General features: G+C 43.7%; 1 long non-coding RNA gene across 1 annotated transcript; it reads left to right on the forward strand.

Moving 5' to 3' along the window:
* Positions 1 to 630: 630 nt before the first annotated feature.
* Positions 631 to 23,367, forward strand: LOC138750323 (uncharacterized). Its single transcript, XR_011349261.1, has 3 exons — positions 631 to 815; positions 15,350 to 15,491; positions 23,028 to 23,367. It is a non-coding gene; the product is annotated as an uncharacterized lncRNA (long non-coding RNA).
* Positions 23,368 to 25,056: the final 1,689 nt, after the last annotated feature.

Consider the following 25,056-nt stretch of genomic DNA (forward strand, 5'->3'; position numbering starts at 1 on the left):
ATACTTGAAAAATCTGTTGTATGGCTTACTAATTATAGATGTATAACTTGCTAATACTGTCTAAGGTCTTCTAATTATTTATGCAAGCCTTGCTAATTCTATCTGGGGCTTGGCCACCCTTATCTCGTTCAGACTAACTCTACTTCTATTCTCAATTGTCTGTCCTTCTCTCCTTCATTCAGTGAACTTGCTGGTGTAGGAGATTCTTATCTTACTCAGACAGTGTCAGCTTCCTGCCTTCTAATATCCATGTCTCATGTTGTTTGCACTGGCTTCATTCATTTACTTATGTATCAATTTTATTTTCTTCATTTCTTCATGTTCATATTGCAATGTCAGTTTTTCTCATCTCTCACAATCCTCACTTTTCTTTTAGATCAGTAATACTGATCTCACGCAATGATCAGTGTTACTGATCTCAGTGTTACTGGTCTCTCACAATCCTCCGTTTTCTTTTAGATCTGTATTACTGATGCGGTAAAGTGGAACTTGTTGGTTTTCCCAGCTGGTCAATAAACGGATAGCAGTTTCCATGTCCTCAGAAAGATGTTGAGAATCGTACATCCTTTGGGTGTAAGTGTTCTGACGAAAGGGTACTTAGCGTACACCAAAAGCGTACTTAGAGTCTGTATGTAGGGAAGCAGTAAGATGGTGAGAGTAATGAGTCCAGCTGTTAAAAGGGTTGCGAGTATCAGATTCCAGTAACCGGTGAAAAGTCCAGTCCATCCCGCAGAGGACTGAGGTTGCAAAGTCTGTCCCTGGGCATGGGAAGTTTTTTGACGTCCTGAAGAAGTGTTCTTAACTGCCTGCCCGTTGTGAGTAGTGTCTTTAAGGAGTCTTTCACAAGTGCTGCGTTCAGCAGCGAAGCTGTAATCGAGAGGCAGGCGGTGTTGTTGAAGTGTGTCTGGTAAACGTTGTTTATCTTCAGCCCGTAACCTCAGGGCCATTGTGTTGCGTTGGATGATAATGCCCAAGGCTGCATGGAGTCTGATTAGATGTTTCAGATGGCAAGGAGCATTAGCGATCTGTAGCCGCTGTTGCCGTTTATAACTGGAACTTCCCTTAACGATGCAGTAGTTAGGATTGTAAATGCCGGCGGAACCCAAAGGATGTTTGAGAAAAGACCAGGCTGGGGAGGATTGTGCATTACGATTAGAGATGTGTGTAACAGTCTGAGTAGAATTGAAGTTGTGAGTCGAAGCCTGTCTGTGTACATTAGCAAAAGTCTTCTCTCTCTCTCTCTCTGACAGGTGCATTGGTTACTGACATTCAGTGTGTCTGTGTCATATCGCTCTCTTTGTGCTACAGGTTTAGAACTCATACCTTTAATATCTATGTGGGAAGTTAAGTGATGGTCTCTACAGCTGTTCTGGTCCCCTGGTCCGTATTGGAATCCCTTATTAAAACATATCTTACTATGGCTAAAAACTAAATCTACACTTTGTCTAAACTCTAAAGGAAAAAAATTGTGACCTCTGCTGCCCCTATTCCAGGAGGACTTAATACATTGCGAGTAATTAAGTGAAGTCCCAGAAATGGAGAAGCAACAATTAAACAATACAATAAAGAATAAAAACAACATTACGGCACTTTTTCACGGCGTAGTGTAAGTTTCAGGTCAGAAGGATGAGGCACTGCACGCCAGGTGGAGGGTTGAGTTTGACTGTCTTGATCCTGTGGTTTGGTAGCTGGTTTAATCCGTTGGATGTGGGTCCAGCCTTTTTCTCTTGTTCGCACGGCAGCGTCTGAAATCAAAAGTACACAGTAAGGACCATCCCAGGCAGGTTTCAATCGGTTATCTTGCCATGCTTTGACATAAACCTAATCACCAGGTTTAATAGAATGGATAGGAAATTCCAGGGGTGGAGTTTGGGCTAATAATCCCTTCTGTTTCAGGTCATGTATCGAAGTAGAAAGACCCTGTAGAAATTTTGAAATGTATTGATCATTAGCCTCAGGGATAGGGGTATCAGTGTGGAATCCCATAAATGGAAGTCCAAACATCATTTCGTATGGTGAGACTGCAAGGTCTTTACGAGGGGCTGTGCGAATTCTAAGCAGGGCTAATGGTAAAGATTTAATCCAGGAGAGGCCAGTCTCTTCATGAAGTCGAGTGAGTTGATTTTTCGAAGTTTGATTCATTCTTTCAACTCGACCTGAACTTTGGGGGTGCCATGGGGTATGTAGTTGCCAGTCTATTCCCAGTTTCTTGCAGACACCCTGGAGAACCTGAGAGGTAAAATGTGTTCCTCGGTCTGAATCAATGGTTTGAATCAGACCATATCTTGGAATCACAGATTCAATAAGTATTCCGATTACAGTGAGAGCTCGATCATTCGGGGTGGGGAAAGCTTCAACCCATCGTGTAAAATGATCTACCATGATTAGAAGATATTTGTAAATACCAATTTTAGGAAGTTCTGTAAAATCAACTTGTATGCGTTGAAACGGGCAAACTGCGATGTCGCGACCGCCAGGCATTACAGGGCGCATAGATTTCTTATTGATTCTCTGACAGATCGGACAGCTGCGAGTAGTAAGTTTAGCAATTGTATATATACCGGAGCAGTATAAAGATCGTAGAAAGGCACCAACAAGCGCCTGAGTTCCCCAATGTGTCTGTTGGTGTAGCTGATCTACCACTTGGCGGGCTAATGCTTTGTTAAGGACTTGACGTCCGTCTGCTGTCCACCACAACCCATCGGCAGTTTGGCGAAATCCCTGATCTTTCATTGAGACCTCCTCTTCCCGTGAAAAGATGGGGCTTTTTATAATCTCTAGTGGTTTGGGCAGTAATAGGTGGATGTGAATCTTTTCCGCAAGTGCAGCCTGTTTGGCAGCTGCATCAGCCTGTCTGTTGCCGTGAGCTTCAGGACTGTCACCACTTTGATGTCCTCGGACATGTACTACGGCTATTTCAGTCGGGAGTGTCAGAGCATCTAGGGATTGGACAATTAAGTGTTCATGGGCTAACTTCTGTCCTTTACCAGTTATCATTCCCCGTTCTTTCCAGATCTTCCCAAAGGTGTGGACTACACCAAAAGCGTACTTAGAGTCAGTGTAGATAATGTCTATATTGTTCTCTAAGCCGTGGAGTGCTCTACATAGGGCGTATAATTCACAGGATTGCGCTGACCAATGACCAGGGAGGCGATCGGCTTCAATCACTAGTCCTTGCTTCCCATCCACTACACTATACCCACTTTCGCGAGTTCCTGCAATGCATCGTGAAGAGCCGTCAATAAACCACCTTTCAGCTTCTTTTAAAGGGATATCAGTTAGATCTTCCCTAATTTTGGTTTGTAGATCTATGACTTCTAAGCACTCATGTTCTAATTCATTTGTGGAATTGTCCAAATTTGGAGCAATGAGGAAGGCTGCTGGGTTAAGGGTTTTAGTCGTGAGCAAATCATCCCTATCCATTAGGATCGTTTCATATTTTAAAATTCTAGGGTCCGTGAGCCATCTCCCAGCACGTTGTAAGAGAATATTGTGGACTGTGGGAGGGGTGTGAACTATCATAGGGGCGCCGAAAGTAATTTTCCATCCTTCCTCAACTAAAACAGCAGTGGCTGCGATGGCTTGTACACATTCTGGCCAGCCACGACAAATGGGGTCTAAAATCTTTGATAGAAAAGCCACTGGTTGTCTATAGCCTGCCCTGTCCTGGGTTAGTACTCCGGTGGCTACACCTCCTTTGGCATTAGTGTATAAATCAAAAGGCTTATTTAAGTCGGGTAGTGCCAAGACTGGGGCACGCGTAAGGCTATGTTTAACGAAGTCAAAATCTTTAATCTCATCGTCTGTCCAGACTAGAGCTTTGGTTTCTATAATCGTGAGTTTATCGTAAAGAAATTTGACAAGGCTAGAATAATTTTCCATCCAGATTCTACAGAATCCCACTAAGCCAAGGAATTTCCTAAGTTCCTTGGCATTTTTGGGAGGGGGAATCTGCAGAATACCACGTATCCTCTCTGGACTTATTTTCCTAGTTCCCTGACTTACCAGATGACCTAAGTATTTAACTTCTGATTGAACAAATTGTAATTTGGATTCGCTCACTCTAAGACCTTTTTTTTCTAAAAAATTTAAAAGTGCAACAGTAAATTCTTTAGCCAATTCGTATGTTCTTCCAATAATTAACAAGTCGTCTACATATTGTATTAGCTGACAATTGTCTCTCCGAGGAGCCTCATCTAGTATCTGTTCCAGGACCTGACCGAATAAATTTGGAGATTCTGTAAAGCCCTGAGGAAGGACAGTCCACTGGTAATGATTTTTACGTCCAGTAAAAGGGTTTTCCCATTCAAAGGCAAACATGTCTCTGCTTTCTGTTGCTAACGGACAGGTCCAGAAAGCATCTTTGAGGTCAATCACACTAAACCATTTACTATGGGGATCGATTTTACTCATGATCGTATAGGGATTAGGTACAACAGGGTGACGGGTAAGAATGATTTTGTTCAACTCCCTTAAGTCCTGTACTAATCGATAGGTACCGTCTGGTTTCTGGACAGGTAAATTCGGGGTATTAAAGGGTGACATACAAGGATCGAGTATACCATCCTTAAGCAGCTGGTCAATTACGGGCTGCAGACCTTTGCGGCCAGCCAGAGGAATTGGGTACTGTTTTCTTCTAATTGTTTGTTGCGAGTCTTTTAAAGTAACTTGGAGGGGAGGAATGTCTAAAACTCCTCTATTGCCTTTTTCTGCCCATACTCTTGGATTGATAAGTTCTCGATCTTCCTCGCTTAAAATATAAAATTGAACCCCGATGCCTGATTCTAGTGGTCTGGTACCGATAGCCAATTGGTCCTGTAAGTCTCATCCTAATAAGCATACTCCAGCCTGGGGAAGTAGTAAAAGATCCTCTACTATTACCTTATTTCCCATTTGGATTCTGACCTCTCTTAATACAGGGACTGTGAAGTCTCTTCCTCCCACCCACGAAACTATTATTGTCCCTTCTATTTTAACCCCCTTTGGTTGGTGTAAAATACTAGATCGGGCTGCTCCAGAATCAACTAAAAATATCATGTTGTCACTGTGGGGTCCTATGCATAAATTAACTAATGGTTCTCCGTGCAGCCCCACAGTGTGTATTGACTGAGAACCGTGACCCCCCTATTCATAATCTGCTTCCATCAGGGCATAGGATCGTGTGTCCCTGGCTCGCAGTGGGCAATCCTTTTTAAAGTGTCCTTCCTTTTTTCAATGGAAACAGACAAATGTTCCCATTTCCCAATCTCTACTTGGGTTTCTAAGATGCCCCGGGAAGGGTCTTCTTCCCCGGAATCCTCCTCTACTCCTCCATCCACTGGGGTCCGCACTTCCCCACCCGTGGCTTCCCTCACCGCATACAGGAGCTGGCACACAGTCCCTATCCTTTTTATGTCGCTCATCTACTACCTCTCTGACTGCTTGGATTAATGTTTTTGCCTTCCCTATTTGCTTATCTTCAGACCTCTGGACAAATGCTTTCTGTGCAATCTGTAGTAGCTGGGTAATTCCTTGCTCATGCCAATTTTCTGTTTTTTGTAATTTTCTTCTAATGTCTGGGGCTGAGTTGGTAACAAAACCAGTTAGTACCAATTGTTGCCCTGCTGGGGATTCTATGTCGAGACCCCCATATTGCTGTATTGCCGTGCGCAATCTATTCAGAAATGCGGAGGGGGTCTCATCGGGACCTTGGGGAACCTCAAAGGCTTTCTTGAAATTCTGTCCCTTTGGGACAGATACCTTGATTCCTCTTATCAAATTAACCCTGTACTCTTCCATCAATACCCGACCGTCATTGGTATTTTTATCCCAATTAGGTCTTGCCAAGGGGAATTTAGTTTCTCCTGGTACCACATCTAGTCCCCCTTGGTGATCCCTATCCCAGACTTTAATCCCTGCCTGGCGGATCATTCCACGCTCATCCAAAGTAAACAGGGTCCTAAAGATAGATGTTAACTCCTCCCAAGTATATAGATTTGGTCCCAAAAATTGGTCTAACTGTTCGGCACATCCCTGGGAATCTTCTATCAGGGAGGTGAGTTCTTTCTTAAAGTTACACACTTCAGTACTGGTCAGGGGCACATTTATGAAACCGAGACCCTCTCCTACGGGAACTTCCCGCAGGGGTTGCATCCAGTTGGTTTCTGGCTTATTAAGTCTGGGTTCCTGCCCCCTGGGAGATGGATTGGGGGGCTCTGCCCTTTCTTCCTGAAGAGTCTCACACTGTTCTGAACGGGGGTGGTAATCGAGTGCTTTGTGAGCGAGTCATCATACCACTCCTGCTCTCTTCTCTCTTCTCTAGTGGTGGGGGAGGTGGGGAAGGTGCAGAAGGGTAGGTTATAGGAGTGGGAGGAAAGATAGGAGCCGGCATAGGAGGAACATAAGGTGGAGAGAGGGAATGTAGCACATCCCACCCTTGTGGTTCAGGGACAAAAGGTTCCTCATCTCTCTTGTCCCTGTACTCATTTTCTTTCAAAACCAATTGATCACACGATCCACTAAGCCAGCAGGCTGCATATTCCTTGCTCTCTAGGTTCTCTCTCTGGTTTTGATAGAGCCAGATGTTCAAAGGTTGACACATCCAGTCATCCTCGGATCCGAGTTTTGGCCAGTACACGGAGCTCCCTTTTATCGGGTATTTAACCCAGTCCCTACAACAATACCTGACCATGGTCAGTTTGTCCTTTCCACGGGTCCTTCCCGTGCCCCAGTCAGATAACATCAACCCAAGCGGGCTGTGTGTAGTTATCTGATCCTCACATCCTTTACCAGGACTCTCTTCCTTGCTACCCATATTTCCCATACTGATAGGCAAGTAAAATTCCTCTTACCGGGTTCCAGTAGCAAGGCTCTAGCGCGCTTCCTTAACATTTTCCGTTGTTTGTTCTCAATGCCTCTTCTCGGATATCACTCGCTTCTTCCACTGACCAGCCACCCGTCGTCCGTGAGTCCAGCTGAATCAGCTGGGATGCACCTACTCTCGTCGTCGGGCACTCTGTCAGTGGAGGGAGTGTGATCCTGGACGAGCCCCCATTTGTTAGAAATAGAAGTACCTTTAAAGAAATTGCTCGAGACAAATATTGAGAACAAAGAACATTTATTACAACAACAATGCAAAGTTGGGTGCTTCCCCTTACCCTGGGAATACACACATACACTGGGGCTCACCCAACTTTTATACAGTAAATTTCAGTATCAGAATACCCTCCCCCTTACATTCTTCTGCCCCCTGGATGGGTTTGGCAGAGGCAATCCTTCCTGCCTACGTGCAGTTTCAGTATACTTGGAGGACCAGGGGGTATCCTGTCGGTGTCTTCTTATGCCATTATTCCCATTGTCCTTATTCACATCCTAGCCCTTGTCCCCATTCACACCTTCCCGACTCTCAGGGCTACAGTCCCTTCATCTGGAGGGTTCGTTAATCTTGTCTAGGGTTTACTAGTTAAATATGCATACTGGAAAAATCTGTTGTATGGCTTACTAATTATAGATGTATAACTTGCTAATACTGTCTAAGGTCTTCTAATTATTTATGCAAGCCTTGTTAATTCTATCTGGGGCTTGGCGACCCTTATCTCGTTCAGACTAACTCTACTTCTATTCTCAATTGTCTGTCCTTCTCTCCTTCATTCAGTGAACTTGCTGGTGTAGGAGATTCTTATCTTACTCAGACAGTGTCAGCTTCCTGCCTTCTAATATCCATGTCTCATGTTGTTTGCACTGGCTTCATTCATTTACTTATGTATCAATTTTATTTTCTTCATTTCTTCATGTTCATATTGCAATGTCAGTTTTTCTCATCTCTCACAGTCCCTTGCAGTCAGAATCAGGGGAATATATAATGGGGAATAAGGAAATGGCAGACCAATTAAATTCTTACTTTAGTTCTGTTTTCACAAGAGAGGATACAAATAACCTCCCGAGGATGTTGGGAAACATAGAGACTAATGTAAGGGAGGAGGTGAAAGAAATCAGTATCTCTAAGGACATGGTCTTGGGGAAATTGAAGGGATTGAAGACCGATAAATCCCAAGGGCCTGATAATCTACATCCTCGTGTACTTAAGGAAGTGGACATTCTGAATTATTTTCCAGAACTCAATAGACTCAGGATCAGTGCCCATGGATTGGAGGGTAGCTAATGTTACCCCACTATTTAAAAAGGGGGGTAGAGAAAAAGCAGGGAATTATAAGCCGGTGAGGCTTACATCAGTAGTGGGCAAAATGATGGAATCCATTATTAAGGATGTAATAGCGGAGCCTATGACTAGCAGAGAAGGGATCGGACAGAGTCAACATGGATTTACAAAAAGGAAAATCGTGCTTGACAAATCTATTGGAATTCTTTGAGATGGTGACAGGTAATATAGATGGGGGAGAGCCAGTGGATGTGGTGTACCTGGACTTCCAAAAGGCCTTCGATAAGATCCCACATAAATGTCTGGCATGCAAAATCAAGGTTCATGGGATTAGGGGCAAGGTATTAATGTGGATTGAGAACTGGCTGGCAGATAGAAGACAGAGAGTTGGGATAAATGGCTCATTTTCTGAGTGGCAGGCGGTGACCAGTGGGGTGCCACAGGGATCTGTATTGGGACCCCAACTGTTCACAATTTACTTTAATGATCTAGATGAGGGGATTGGATGTAATATCTCCAAATTTGCAGACGACACTAAGCTAGTGTGCACTGAAGAGGGGGTCAGGAAGCTCCAGTGTGATTTGGATAAATTGGGGGACTGGGCAGATACATGGCAAATGCACTACAATGTGGATAAATGTGAGGTTATCCACTTTGGTAATACAAACCAGAGGGCAGATTACTATTTGAATGGCAATAGATTGGGAGATGGGGAAGTGCAGAGAGACCTAGGGGGTTCTTGAGCACCAGTCACTGAAGGTGAGCATGCAGGTACAGCAGGCGGTTAAAAAGGCAAATGGTATGTTGGCCTTCATATCAAGAGGGTTTGAGTATAGGAATAAGGATATCTTACTGCAGCTGTACAGAGCATTGGTGAGACAACACCTGGAGTATTGTGTGCAGTTTTGGTCACCTTATCTGAGGAAGAATGTTCTTGCAATGGAGGGAGTGCAGAGGCGATTCACCAGGCTGATACCTGGAATGGCAGGAATGACTTATGAGGAAAGATTGCGCAAATTGGGATTGAACTCGCTGGAGTTGAGAAGATTGAGAGGGGATCTCATAGAGACATATAAAATTCTGGCAGGACTGGACAGAATGGATGCGGAAGGGATGTTTCAAATGGTGGGGGAGTCCAGAACCCGGGGCCATGGTTCGAGGATAATAGGCAAACCATTTATGACTGAGATGAGGAGGAATTTATTTACCAAGAGGGTGGTGAATCTGTGGAATTCATTGCCACAGAGGGCAGTAGAGGCAGGTTCATTGAATATATTTAAGAGGGAATTAGATATATTTCTTCAGTATAAGGGAATTAGGGGTTACGGAGAGAAGGCGGGGACGGGGTACTGCACTTTAAGATCAGCCATGATCTCATTGAATGGCGGAGCAGGCTTGAAGGGCCAAATGACCTCCTCCTTCTCCTATCTTCTATGTATCTATGTAAGCTATATGGGGAAAACACCACTGTCAAGTCTTCTGCCTTAAAGGAGTAATTATATTCAAATGGGCAGTAGATCAAGAGATGGAAACAGTGAAATCAGACAGAGGTGAGTGGCTGCTTAAATTAGAAACATTCGTGTTCATGCTATAGAGTTTAAGGCTGCCCAGGAGGAATATAATGTGTTTTCTTTAAGATTGTTTGCCCTCACCCTGGCAAAGGATGGGGCCAACAGATATGTTGCTGGAAGGGTTCGAGAATTGATATGGTAGGTCACAGGAATCTCAAGAGCGCATGTGTTTAGCAAAATGGCCACCCAGTCTGTATTTGGTCTTGCTGATATTGAGGTCAACTGAGTCGACCAAATGTATTAGATTAGGTTGGATGGAGTGCACGTGAAGCTCTGCCTCACCTGGAAGGCCTGATTGGATGGAGGTGAGAGGAGATGTAGGGACAAGTTTGGCAATTTCTGCAATTCCAATGGGGAGTGCATCAGGTGGTGGTAGGTGGAGAGGGAAGTGCCGTCGAGGGAGTCACAGAAAGACGTGCACCTATGAAAAAAAGATATGAGTGGAGCGGGTTAGATGTAGCAGGTTAGAGGATGGTGCTGAAGTTCGAAGTGTAAAAGGATAACGTGTCAGATGTGGCAGCTGATGGGTGGTAAGTGAGAAATCTGCGGGATTCTGTCCGTGTTCTGCCGGAAAGGAGGTGGGGTAAAGGCAAAAAGATAATTGGAGATATGGGTGCAGGCTTTATCAATGACTGTATGGGGGAATCGGCAATTATTGAAGAAATAAGACATTTTGGGTATCCTGGTCTGAGGACCTAAACTTGGGATTGTTACAGGCCCAGAGGACCCCAAAACCTAGCAGCAATAGAAAATCACCAAGACAAATGGATACTTCAACAAATGTCTTTTTAATTTCCTTGAAACAAAAAAAAACAGGATCAAACTTTAAACTATCACTATTAATTTAACTGCCTAACATTAACCCTTTCTAATTCTAAGCACAGGTGTATGTAAAGTGTATAAAGTTCTTTGACACTCCTACAAGTTCACCGGTATCTATCAATTCTTATACTGTGCACAGAATTCAACATTTATGACTTTTGACCAAGCTCTGGTGCTTAAAAGTAAATGTTTACCCTCCAGGAATGCTCTTGTTGGTTTCAGAGAGGGATTTCTTGCTCATTGGACACACAAAAACTGATTCCCTCTGATCAGCCACTTTGGTGTCTTGCCAAAGAAACTTTCACCATCAGAGTTTTCCAAATGATAACCTCTTCTGCAGGTCACCATTGAGTTCCTTTTGTTTCCCTTATTTCAGGTGAAACACCATTTCTAGCCAGCCATTTCCTCTTGTATGTAGAACAAGGTTTTTCAACAGGCTGAACTGAGAACTCACAACCCGTCTTCAAAATGGGGTTTCAACAAGATGCCAGCTTGCCATCTCTCACTCTCTCTCTTTTAGCAAAAAGCCTATTTGGTGTCTCCTCTCTGCTTGAAAAAGCACATGACCTTCTTAGAACAGTAAACTTCTGAGTCCAATAATATGTTGTTTTAAAAACAATATTCCATTTTGCACCTGCTTTTGAAATTATTTAGCAAAACAATCTTTGCAAAGGCTCTCGGCGGATCTGAGCGCCTGCATGACTCACTCTCGGCAAAGGTCTTGCATTTTAAGTAAGAGCTGTTTTGCAAAGTGTTTGTATTTGTTTGTGACCTACACGACTCCTACAATCTATCCTTCAAAAACATATCTACATACAATATAAAATATAGATAATCTGTCATAGGACAGATGCAGCAGAGGAGTTGTGATAAAATCAATGGTGTCCTTGCAAAAAAATAAGTGGGAAGAGGTATAATCCAGGTAGCTCTGGTGAGTGGAGTTTATAATAGTTTGAAACTTGAACCTCTCTCACTATTTCAGGAGGCAATTTACTGTCATGTATTTAAAATGTGTCATATCACACAAAATTGATTTTTTCTTGCTGAAAGACAGACAGATTCTCCATTGGCAGAAATTGCCTGAAATGCCTCTTGCAGCCAGAGAAGGAAGGAAATGAGAGTCACTCTCCCCCACCCCCACCATTCCGAATCCTGGGCCAAGTCACTGAGGGTCTGTGGATTCTCTTTCAATGCTCACAGACCAATCCAAGCCATTGGTTATGCGAGCTCCAGTTTTGAACTTCTGACACGATTAGGAACCCTTCAGCACCCACTCATATCCCAGGTCTGACACCCTTTTAGCCAGTCTTCAACCAGTCTCTAGGAATCCACGGACTGGTGTGAGTTCCTTGACTGCTTTATGCAGAAGCCCACAGCCTGCGTGGGTTCCTCTCCTCAAGTCACCAACAGCCTGTCACCTGTGTGGTTCCTTCAGCTGCAGAACCCCTCACTGGTCTGCTTCCATTGTCACTGACCTGTGGATTGAATCCTCTGCTTCTAAGATGTTGATGGGGTTTGGTCTTCTTGTTTTCTGGTGCCCTGCCCTAGTCCTTCGCTTCCCTAGAGTTCGCGGTGCCGAGGAAATTTAACACATCTAAATTAAAATTTTACAACTTAGAGGAGAATCTCCCATGTCTAGAGGGATGGAAAGGGCATTATTACAAATTGAAGCCTAATATTTGAATATTCATGTGCCAAATTTGGAAAAGCATAGAGTATATATTTCTCAAGCTATATGTAATTTTTTCCAAAAGAATACAACTTTGAATGTTTGCATGTCATCTTGGCATCCCTAAAAATATATCTGATTTCCAAGTAATGCAATACATTTCCTCATCACCACTAAGGCTAATTTAACAAATTTCAATTGATATATTAATAGTTTTAATTTGGGCCTTGTTCATTCAATATTTCCTAATAAAAATAAAGTTTGATTTTGCGGAAATACATCTGCTGTAGCTTGTTCCAAAAAATTTATAATTCTCCCTAAAAAGATCTTACATTAGGGCAAAGATAAGTTTAATGCAAGAAAGTTGCCACATCTTCACCACACCTAAAACATTAATCTGATAATTCTGATTTTATTCTAATCAATTTCTCTAGTGTAAGAAGTAACTGTAGAAGAAAAACGAGTTGTGAATTCCTTCCTCACTGCTGTAGTGTGGAACTCTGGTCAATAGTTCCAGACTGCTGAGTTGAAGTGAATTAATACATCTCCCCTTGATCAAGTGATCTCTATTGCCAAATCAGCTTCCTACAGTGCTTTTCATATCCAACTGCGTGAGTCACCTGATTCCAGGTGTAGCTTTCAGATAAAATCCTTGCTGACATCTGCTCCATGACTGATGTAAAAACAATTATATTGAACTAATTTATATCATACATTACTACAACATTAAAATCCATTTCCCACATTTGTCTAGACTTATGAACTCCTCATTTAAAAGTTCCTACTAGTAATAAAGAATACATTATCGAAGTAAACATTTTAACAATTCCTCTTTATAAGGAATTTCTATTTCAGTACAACATGGTTGGTCCTAACTTATCCTTCAAATATGTCCTTAGTTGGAAAGAGCAAAAAAGATTGTGATGAGTTATACGATATTTATTTCTCAGTTGCTCAAATGACATTATTTTACCCCTTTCATCACAATCTTCAACATTTATAATTCCCTTACGAAACCAGCTATTCAGAAATTGATGATCCTTTGAAAAAGAGACGAGGATTTGTATATCCACTTACACCAATTTCATCATTTATTTGATTCCATATATTAATCAAATGTTTCAACAATGGTTTATCTTTATCTCCAACCATTAATTTCAATTCCCACTTGGATATAGATTCTTCTGGTTTTCCTCTCTCCTATTTTATTTGATTCAATTTTAACACAAGGCAATTTTTTCCCTTTCAAAAAAAGAAGGAAGAAATCTCATTTGAGCTGCTCGATACTAATTTTTAAAATGAGGAAGCTGTAGTCCTGTCAATGTAGAATTTGCATTAAGACAAACGCAGCTGTCTTTAGCTACCTTATTGAATTGGCTAAAATGGCATAACATGAGAATAAATGTCCCGGAGGAGTGTGGGTCATTTGTAACATGGGATTCGATCGGAAATGGTTTCACATGACATAAACTCATGACGCAGACTGTTTTATAAGAATGGAATACAAGAGGAAGGTTGTCTAGGTCTACAGCAGGATATAGGTCACAAGATATAGGAGCAGAAGTAGGCCCTTCGAGTCTGTTCCACTATTCTTCCACTCAGCCCCACTGCCCATCTCTCTCCCCATAACCCTTGATTTCTTAACTAATCAAATACCTGTCAATCTCTGTATTAAATAAACCCAATTACCTCAGTTCCACGGATTCATGACCCACTGACAAAATAATTTTTTCCTCATTTCTTTTAAATTGACACCCTTTTATCCTGAAATTATGCTCTCCTGTCCTAGAATCCCCTACCATGGGAAACATCTTTGCCATATGTACAATGTCCAGGCCTTCCAGCATTTGAAATGCCTCTGAGGTCCCCCTTACCCTTCTGTACTCCAACTAGTACAGTCGAAGAGTCGACAATTGTTCCTCATACACTAACCCTTTCATTCCTGATATCATTCCAGTAAATCATCTTTGACCTTCTCTAACACCAGCACATCTTTTCTCAAATATGGCACCCAAAACTCTAAACCTGATTGAATGGAAAGGGAATTCTCCAATGACACAAACACAACAGTTAAATGATATTATGTCGTGTTGAAATTTACAAAAAATTATTAAAGAGTCAAATAATAACTTGCAAAAGATGCCGGGGCCCAATTATGGACAATTATCACAACCTAAAGAGTTCGGGTTGTTCTGAAGCTTGGTGCTGTGTTACGAGACCAGAGGATCCCAAAACCCAGCAGCAATAGATATTCACCAAGACAAACGGTTGCTTAAATAAAAGTTGATTTAAATTATCTTTCAACATGAAAACAGAATTACACTTTAACTTATCACTATTTTACTAAATTACTTTACCTAACTTAGCCCACTTCTAATTCTAAGTGCACGTGTGTGTAATGTGTGTGTAAGTTCAGAAAAGTTCTTTGGTTCACAGTCCAATCTCACTTCTCATTCCTCCAAGTCCACTGTATGCAGGCCATTCTTATACAGAATTGAACATATAAAAAGTTCACCAGACTTTGGTGCTCGAAAGGTGAATGATTACCACTCGGGAAGGTTCTTGTTGGTTTTCAGAGAGAGGTGTGTTATTCAGGGAAGCATTAGTGTTTATTTGTGCTCAACGAACCAGCATCTGAAAACCATTATATCATCAGAAAAGCTCTGATAGCTTTAGCATGGAGCAGAGCTGATCCAGGACTTTGCAGGTATTTAAGGGAGTGTGTGGGCAGGGTTTGTTCTGGACCAACCAATCTCACCAAATGATACTGCTTGAAATCAAGATTCAAACCATTTTGAGGAATACAACAGGAATTGTTCAACAAGAGCCTGGTGTTCCCTGAGGAGTTTTCTTTCAATAGTGGAAATGATTTTTTTTTAAAGTCCATTAATCTTCCTGATGCAGATCTTTGTATTTAACTTTCAGGTTGCTATCTGTTGTTAACTTGGAGGCCTTTAATGGGGTGATGGGGTGGAATCTTTGCTTTAACCAAGCAGTTCTCTTGCAATTTTCCAGCTGTAGGATGCGGTGCAGTTGCTTGCAAGTTTAGCAAGTGGGATGATGATGTGAAACTGCAAGTCACAGCGTCATTTTTGTGTTTGAAAAAGCAAATGTGAAAATATTAACTTTAGTCTCCTTGGTTTGCTTAAGTTTAAAGAGGAGACGTTGGGTCAAGCTGAGAAGACAGAGTTGGATGCCCATTTGGCGAATCTGCTGGGCAAAGCAGAAAGTACAAAACAAGGGACTGAAAAAATAATGAAGCAGAATGAAGTGCCGTTGAAACCAAACCCAAGTAAAATTTAATTTTGTGCAGCGTACTTTAGAGACCAAACGATTTGGGGTTTTAGTGGTGACCTATTTAAATGAACAAAATCTGATTAGAATTGAAGTTCATGGAATGTTTTGAAGTTGCCACAAAAAAAATGAAGCATCTAAATTAGATGTTGTAATTTAGATAAATGAGCAATACAATCAGCCTGGTGTCACAGTATCTGCCTCACCGTTAAACCTTCTCCCCAATATGAACCTGATGTCAAAGTATATGCCAGAATTTATTGTACATCACTGTTAAACTTTCGCACTACAGTGAATCCGGTGTCAGAAATATCTGTCTAAGTTAACTGTACATCACCTTCAACATTCTTCCCACTCTGAACCTGGGGTCACAGTATCTAACAGTGTTTATCATACAACACTGATAAACCTTATTACCCCTGTGAACCTGGGGGTCACAGTATCTTCCACAATTTATCTTAGATCACTGCTAAACCTGCTCCCCACCATGAACCTGGGGTTACAGTATATTTTACAGTTTAGCGTACATCACTGATAAACCTTTTCCCCATTGTGAATTTGGTGTCACAGTATCTGCCTCAATTTTCCGTGCATCACCATTAAACCTCTCCCCAATGTGAACCTGATGTCACTTTATCTGCCACATTTTATTTTGCATCACCGTTAAACCTTCTTCTTACTGTGAAACTTCTGTCACTTTATCTGCCACAGTTTAATTTTTTATCACCGTTAAACCTTATATCCATAGTAAACCTGCTTTCACAGTACCTGCCACAGTTTATTGTACATAACTTTTAAACCTTCTCACTACTGAAAACCTGGAGTAACAGTATCTGACTCAGTCTACCGTACATTATCGTTAAACCTTATACCCACTGTGCACCTGACGACACAGTATCTGACACAGTTTATCGGACATTACTATTCAACATTCTCACTGCTGTGAACCCAGTGTCACAGTATCTGTCTCAGTCTACCGTACATCATCGTTAAACCCTCTACAACCCTGAACCTGGTGTCACTGTATCTGCCTCAGTCTACAGTACATCACCATTAAACCTTATCCCCACTGTGCATCTGGTGTCACATTAACTCCCTCAACATACCGTACATCACCGTTAAATCTGATCCCCATGTTAACCTGGTGTCACAGTATCTGACACAGTTCATAGTATATCACTGTTAAACCTTCTCACAAATGTGAATCCTACTATAAAATAATGCTCCCTTTCTAAGTCTCGAATCCCCACCTATTTTAAAAATTCCAAAAAAAAGAGAAAAATCAATCTCAAAACAAGCTACTCAAAAGTAGTAGCCCCCTAAAAATCTGGGTGTGGTGAAGTCCACAAGTGGCAGGTGACTAAAGGACTCAGTGTCACCCACCCCCAGTCAGACTTTCACAAAGTACTGAAACAAAAACATTCAACCCACTGATTCCAGTCCCACTGATTGTTCCGGATCTTCAATATCGAGAAGACTTTGCGTCAATTCAACTTTTTTCCCATTCTTTCCATATTTTCCAATCTTCCCATTTCCATTCCCATTGACCCTTCCCTTCAGTGACAATGGTGATGATCGCCCATTTCCTCGAACATCTGACAATGAATATTAAAGGATCATGGTCATTCTCAAAAAACTGAGATTGAAAATTCCCCAAAAAATCTTTCAATACTGCCGCATAACGAAAAGCAAATTTATTTCCCTTTCGCCACAATACTTCTTAGACTGAATTAAATTCTCGGTCTCTTCTGATAACTTCTTGACTCAGATCTGCATTTAAAAAAAACCCTATTATTTTGAACCATCAGTGGAGCCTGATTTTGCCGTGTTTTCTGCACCACCAATCGGAGGATCATCTCTCTGTCTTGATATTTAAAACAGTGAATCAAAACTGCTTGTGGTAATTGGCCTAGAAACGGTATTTTCCTTAACGCTCTGTTCGCTCGATCTAATTCCAGTCCATCTGGAACGAATTACATGCCCTACACTTCTGGGATCCATTTCTTCAAAACCTTCACCGGATCCAAACCTTGCATATCTTCCGGAAGACCTACTATCTTAACATTATTTCTACGACTTTGGTTTTCTAATGAGTCAAACTTCTTCAATAATTCCTTCTTCTGAATCCCCCAATCTACAAAAGGATCTTCCACTATTTCCATTTTTTCTCTATTACGCTCTACGTGACTCTTGCATTCAAGAAAGCCTCCTCAATCTTTTTAAAATGATCTTGCACAGTATCCACTGATCATGTCCATCTCGTAACATCACTCTTAACTACATTAATATCTTGCTTCATGAAAGTTATTTCTTCAAACACAGTGTTCGTTTGAGTTTTCATTTCAGAAAATCCTTGAGTCATCTGATGAGTCATCTGCATTGATATATTTGACATATCTTCCATGAGCTGAGCAATCCCTTCCAGAATTGGAAACACAGAATCCAGTCCAGGATCCATCACCTCCCTTTGAGGCCGACCGTCTTTTGCCTCAGTCCCCAGTTCTTCAAATTCTAATGAAGTTGAGCATCTTCTTCCTCCATAGCAATAGGTCCTCTTCCGGTGCTGCTGCAGGTCTGGACACCCGACAACAGTGTGCGACCTCGTCAGTTCACTGTCGCTCAGGCTCCCTCACAGCCCACACCTTCTCCAAAGGTTTGTGGACCCTCGACGCACTGTGCATGCCCGGTAGGGCCACCGACTGCGCAGGTGCATCTTCTGATGCTACACTGTACCTCTCCTGACCATCAGGCAATACTGCAGGCTCACGGGCCTGTCCTCGCTCAGCTGGCCCACCCTCACTCCTGTGTTCATGAGCTCACGAGTCGAAACCGCTGAACTAATTGCTGAGCTGGCACCATCTTGCGATAGCGCAAATGGTGCTGACAAAATACTTAGCCGGGCAGGAATCCTCTGAGGCTTGGGGACTCCAGTCAATGACTCCGTTGCTTCAACTTGAACTTGGCCTCAATTCTTCAACACTTTTGTAAGGTAATTTCTTCTGTAACTGAGTTTTCACTTTTTTTCACATTTGCAGCTATTTCGATCCTCCACTATTCAAAAGTCTATTAACAGTATTTTTAATCACTTTTACAACTTTGAAAATTGAGCATTTAATAATCTAACTGGGGAAGGGTGGAACCACACGTCTACCCTCTGCGCCATCTTGTCACAGTATCTGACACAGTTTATAGTAAATCACTGTTAAACCTTCACATTCCTCTGAATCCTGTCTCTCAGTTTCTGCCTCCGTCTACCTTTAATCAACATTAAATATTCTCCCCCTGTTAACTTGGTGTTAAAGTATCAGCCTAAGTTTACCACACATCACCATTACACCTTCTCCCAAGTGTGAGACCGTTTTTACTGTATCTGCCATAGTTTATCGTAAATCACTATTATACCTTCTCACTACTGTGAACTTGGTGTACAGAGTCTGCCAAAGTCTACTGTACATCATCAGTAAACCTTCTCCCCAATTTGAGCCTGGTGTTATTGTATCTGCCACAATTTATTGTACATCACCGTTAAACATTCTCCCCAATGTGAAGCTGGTGTCACTGTATTCACCAAAGATTATCGTATAGCTCTGTTAAACATTTTCCCCACTATGAACCTGGTGTCACAGTAACTGTCTCAGTTTCCCATACATCACCAATAAAGCTTTTTTTTCCTACTTTGAGCCCAGTATCAACGTATCTACGTAGTCTCCCGTATATCACCATTAACCTCCTCCCCATTGTGAACCAGATTTCACAGTATCTGCCACAGTTTATTGTACATCATTTTAAAACCTTCTCACTACAGTAAACCCGGAGTCACAGAATCTGCCTTGTTCTCCAATACATCTCTGTTAAACCTTCTCAGTACTGTGAACACGGTGTCACAGTATCTGCCAAAGTCGACTGTACATCACCGTTAAACATTCTCCCCTCGTTGACCCATTTTTCACTGTTTTTCCCACCGTTTATCATACACCAGAGTTCAACCTTCTCCCCACTGTAAACTTGGAGTCACAGTATATTCCACAGTTTATTGTACATCACTGATATACCTTCTCCTCATTGTGAATGCAGTGTTACTGTATCTGCGTCAGTCTTCTGTACATCACCATAAACTCCCCAATGTGAACTTGGTGTCACTTTATCTGCCACAGTTAATATTACATCACCATAAAACCTTGTTCCAACTGTGTACCTGGTATCACGGTATCTACCACAGCTTATCATGCACTACTGTTAAACCTTCTCACTACTGTGAACTTGATGTCATAGTAACTGCCAAAGTCTACCATATATCACTGTTAAATATTCTCCGCATTGTGAACCTCGTGTCACAGTATCTGACACAGTTTATTGTACATTACTGTTAAACCTGCCGGATAAGCTCCAGATAGCGAAAGAGGAGTTCTCGCATCTGCAGGAACTGGGGCCTCGCCGCTCCACCTGGTCCAGAGCCTCTGGTGGCTGGCGCCCCTGCAGAGATTATCGATGGCTTAATGACACGTCAGTACCTGACCGTTACCCCATCCCTCTCATTCAGGATTTTACGGCCAATGTGCATGGCGCGAGGTTATTCTCCAAGGTCAATCTGGTGCGCGTGTATCATCAAATCCCATTGTAGCCTGAAGACATCCCTAACACGGCCATCATCACCCCCTTCGGCTTGTTCGAATTTCTATGCATGCCTTTCAAGCTCAAAAACATCACCCAGACCTTCCAGCACCTCATGAATACAGTGCACAGGGATTTGAATTTCATGTTCATTTATCTGGATGACATTCTTGTCGCCAGCAGAGACTGGGCACAAATCAAGTCTCACCTGCACACCCTCTTCTCCCGACTGGCCGAATCTCGCCAAACAATCAACCTGGCCAAATGCCAGTTCCGGAAAGAGTCCATGCAGTTTCTGGCCCACATCATCATGGCCGAAGGAGCTACACCAGCTGCTATGAAGGTCACTGCAATCAGAGATTTTCCATGCCCGGACAACCTCAAGGGGCTACAAGAGTTTGCAGGTATGGTCAACTTCTATCACCGATTCATTCCAGGAGCTGCACACATCATGCAGCCACTCTTCGCCAAGGACAAGATACTCGCCTGGACTCCAGTGTCCAACAGGGCATTCAAAGCCACGAAAGTTGCCCTCATGAAGGCTACCCTGCACCTCCACCCACGCACCGACCTTCCTATGGTGCTCTCCATCAATGCCTCTGCCAACACCATTGGTGCTGTCTCGGAGCAGCAGGTTAATGGACAGTGGAAACCACTGGAATTCTTTAGCCAACTTCTTCATCCACCAGACAGCAAGTATAGTGCTTTCAACTGAGTTGCTACGCATGTACTTTGCTGTGCCTCATTTTCACTATTTCTTGGAGGGGAGGCCTTTCACAATTTATACCGACCACAAACCCCTCACTCAGGCTCTCGCTATAGCTAGAGATCCCTGGTCAGCCCTCTTACACCGTCACCTGTCCTTTGTATCGGAGTTCACCACTCACATTCAGCACAAGGTAGGGAAAGACAATGTGGTCACTGAAGCACTGTCCCAACCGGCCATTTGCTCGCTGATACCCAGCCTAGACTACGACCAGCTTGTCCCGGATCAGAAGTCCGACGAGGAGATGCATCCAATGGTTCCCCAGCAGTGGCGCAGGCAAATCTTCACCATATCCACGACCTTTTCCACCCTTCCATCAGGTCCAAGGTTCATATGGTGGCAGAACACTTCATCTGGCACGGGCTTCGAAAGCAGATTGTGGACTGGGCCAGAACCTGCACCCATTGCCAGCTTTCCAAGGTACACAGCCACACCAGAATGCTCATGCAGGATTTTGAACACGTCCGAGAACGTTTCAGCCACATACATGTGGACATTGCAAGCCCCTTACCCATTTCCTGAAGTAACTGTTACCTTTTCACAGTGGTAGACTGCACCATTCGTTGGCCTGAGGTGATCTTGATGCCAGATGCCTCCACGGACTCCTACTCCCAAGCAATTTTGACCGGTTGGGTTACCTGGTTCGGCGTCCCGGTCCACCTCACCAGCGAATGTGGCACGCAGTTCACCTCTGCACTCTGGGCACAGCTCACCAACAGACTGGGAATTGGGCTTCATCACACAATGGCCTATCACCCACTTGCCAATGGACTGGTCGAACGATTGCATCGCCACCTTAAGTCGGCACTTATGGCCTGCCTCACCGGCCCCAACTCGGTGGATGAGCTGCCTTGGGTACTCCTGGGAATCCGCTCGACCCCCAAAGAAGACCTGTAGATGTAATCTGCTGATCTGGTCTATGGTAAACCACTAGCCCTGCCTGGTGAGTTTATCAATGCACCTCACAACCTGCAACAGTCACCGCACAGTTTACTTCCTCGCCTGCGGGCCCAGTTGGAATCCTTCACACCCCCATCACCGCCCAGACTTGGCACACAGGCCTCTTACATCCTCAGTGAGCTGTATTCCGCAGAGGATGTTTTTATCAGATGAGGCCCTTCCACAGCACTCCTTCAAAGACCACATGAAGGGTCGTACAGAGTCATCCAGCATTCGGGATCCACCCTCACACCAGACATCAGTGGTAAGAGGGAACTGTTTATTGTGAACAGATTAAAGACAGCACACCTCGACCCCAACGAGCCAGTGGTCACGGCTCAACCCAAGAAGCGAGGCCGCCCGGCAAAAAAGGCCATTGGCGCCGGTTCTGGGGGGGCTGTGTGGCGGCAAGCCATGAGGCAGGCGATCCAGCCCCTCATGTCACGCACGTGGCGGGGCAGCCAGCCAAAATGGCGCTGTCGGGGGTTTCTCCCTGACCTCGGCACCAGACTCAGAAGCCCGCTACCTGCGGCCCACGTGACCCCCCAGCGACGTCAGGGCCTCCGGTGTGCTTCTCAGCCAGGTCCGGGATGGGAGCATAAGACCAGCCAGGCAGACCTGAATAAAGGAGTTTTTGCTCACTGAATTCAACCCGTCTGGTTGTGAGGTCATTCAGTAACAGAGTAGCCGCTGCTACAGTAGTATCTTAGTTTCTTTTCCTTTCTTTTCTTTTTTTATATGTTATCAACATATATTTGTAAACACTGTAACATTGTGATTTGATATTAATTGTTATAATATTTGATTTAAAGGAGGTTGGTCCAAAAAAGGCATAAAAAAGATTTTAATATGGGGACAGGAATAAAAGAAAAACAGAGGGTACTGGTGTGAGGGAGGGAAGGGTAATATTGTTGTGGGGTTGGTTCAGATGGGTCAGCTGAAGGGACTCGACCGATCCATCCATGATTTGTCCAGCACCTTGCTGCCATGTAGTGGTGAACCAGGGTGTTGCCTGATAGGGACACGGTGCTCTGAGCTCTGCACAGATAGATTGTGCTTTTCTCGAAAACACACTTCCTCAGGTAAAGCAGAGGAAGTGGAAAGCCCTAGTGTGAAGGGGTAGGGAGGGGAGTGATGGGGGAAGAGTTGGGACCCTCCAAAATCATTATGATCAGGCCTCGGAGACAGCATCTCTATCACTGGTATTTCTCTTCCCAGGAGGAGTGATCTCAGAGACAAGACACGAGTCCAGAAAAACCTCGCATTCCAGCTGAACAGAGGACGGACAACATCATGATGCCTGAATCTCTCCCCTTCTTTTCCCTCTGGCCCTGCCAACCCCATTCCCTGCATCTTCCATGTCCCTTCACCCACGCCCCCTTTCTCCCCTATACCTCCTCCATCCCAAACCCCTTCCCTCACACCTATGCCCTAACCCAAGCCCTCCTCCCTTCACCTCCCCTTCCCCTTCCCCCTTTCCTTCCTACCCTAACCTAGGGGAAGGAGTGGTAGGGGAAGGGGGGGTAGGAGAAAGAGGGTAATGGAAGCGGGGTGAGTAAGGGGTAGGCTTGGGGGTGTGGGTATGGGATAGGGATAAGTGGTATGGTTTGGGGAAGGGGATTGGTGTAGGGGATAGGGGTAGGGTTTAGGCTTGGGTTGGGTGAGAGTAAGGGTTTGGGCCGGGATAGAGGTAACATCATGGTTAGGGTTAGGAGACATGGGTTAGAATTAGTTCTAGGTTTAGGGTTAGGTTTAGAGTTTGGGGAAGTGGGTTTGTATTAGGTTTAGGGGAAGGGGGTAGGAGTAGGAGGTAGAGGAGGGGTGAGTGTTTGGGTTAGAGGAAGGTGGGTAGTATTAGGGTTGGGGTTAGGGCATGGCGTAGGGGTAAAGATAGAGTTAGGGGATGTGATAGGGGTAGAGTTAGGGGATGTGGAGTAGTGATAGGGGGTATCGGTAGTGTTAAGGTTAGGGTTTGTTAGGGGTTAGAGTTAGGAGTAGGGGAATGGAAAGGGGGAGGGGAACTGGGAGGCGAGCGGGGGAAGGAAATGGGGAGGGTAATGGGCAGGGGTATGGGGAGGGGAATGTAATGGAAGATTTAAACCATGTTTTTTTTTTACTTTTGCAACCTTTGCTTCTGCAAGGCTGAGAACCTGCTTTTTTTTTACAATCAGCAGACTTAAGCCAAATTCCACCGAGGGGCCAGAGATGCAGTTATCTGACAAAAGGACATCTGTGTACCAAGAACATTTAATCTTCCTGCTTGTTTTGGTCACAGACTGTCAGAGGCCTAGCCTTGATGCAAAATAACCATTGTATTCAAAGTGATAAGCTGAAAATTATGTTATTTATTAGAAGCCTAACATGCTAGCTTGCTTGCTTATCTTTCTTACTGTGCTGGGAATAAATGCTTAGTTAAGCAGTTTTTGGGTAATATAAGCCATGATCCCATCCCACTGCTGAAGTTTGAGACTCTCCGAGAGGTGGCAACATCTTTCAGCAAGAAGAACTTCTAGAGTCCAGCTAACGTCCCGGTTGAGGGAGGTGGAGAAGTTGCTACCGGCACCCCGACAACCTATTACAAGTGTGCAGTCATTGCCTTGCTTCGGCACTTGGGACCAGTCCAGGCGTTGATAAGTATAATTGGGAAGGGCTTGCATATTGTAGTTTGAAATCAGCTTTTGAATTTGTAATAAAAATTTGTTTAAACTGAACTGCTCTCGGTGTGGGTGTCTATTTTCTTTCGGTAGCTCGAACACTGTGACCAATCTAAAATGATCAAAGTGAGAGGTACAAGTTTACCCAGGACAGGGAACAGGGTGGAGGAAAGGGGAGGTGAATGGAGGAAGGTATCTCTACCCCCTCCCTTCCCCACCCCTTCCCCTACATTATCCCTGCTTCTCCTCTCCTTCTTCTAGCAGAAGTCGGGCCTCATTCCGGCCAGAACCTCCCTGTGGTTTCAGAGCCTCCGTTTCAGAAAGTGCCTTCGATGCTTGCTGCTGGACAGACATCTTGTCTCTTGATTCATTCTGTACCGTTATTATTAAATTAAAAAATGTTTGAGTTTTTTTAAGCTTGAACTCAAAAGGCTGGTTCAGATAGACAACACAGAAACAGGCCCTTTGGCCCCTCTCTCCTGCTGGCTGAGCTGTTGTAATCAGCCCATATTCCTCTCCCCCTTTTCATTCTTTGCTCCCAGCCAGCTCATGTTGCCTTGTCAATCTCATGGCCTGTGGGAAGAAGCTGCCTG

The sequence above is a fragment of the Narcine bancroftii genome, unplaced genomic scaffold, assembly GCF_036971445.1.
Source record: "Narcine bancroftii isolate sNarBan1 unplaced genomic scaffold, sNarBan1.hap1 Scaffold_117, whole genome shotgun sequence".
Taxonomy (NCBI): Eukaryota; Metazoa; Chordata; class Chondrichthyes; order Torpediniformes; family Narcinidae; genus Narcine; species Narcine bancroftii.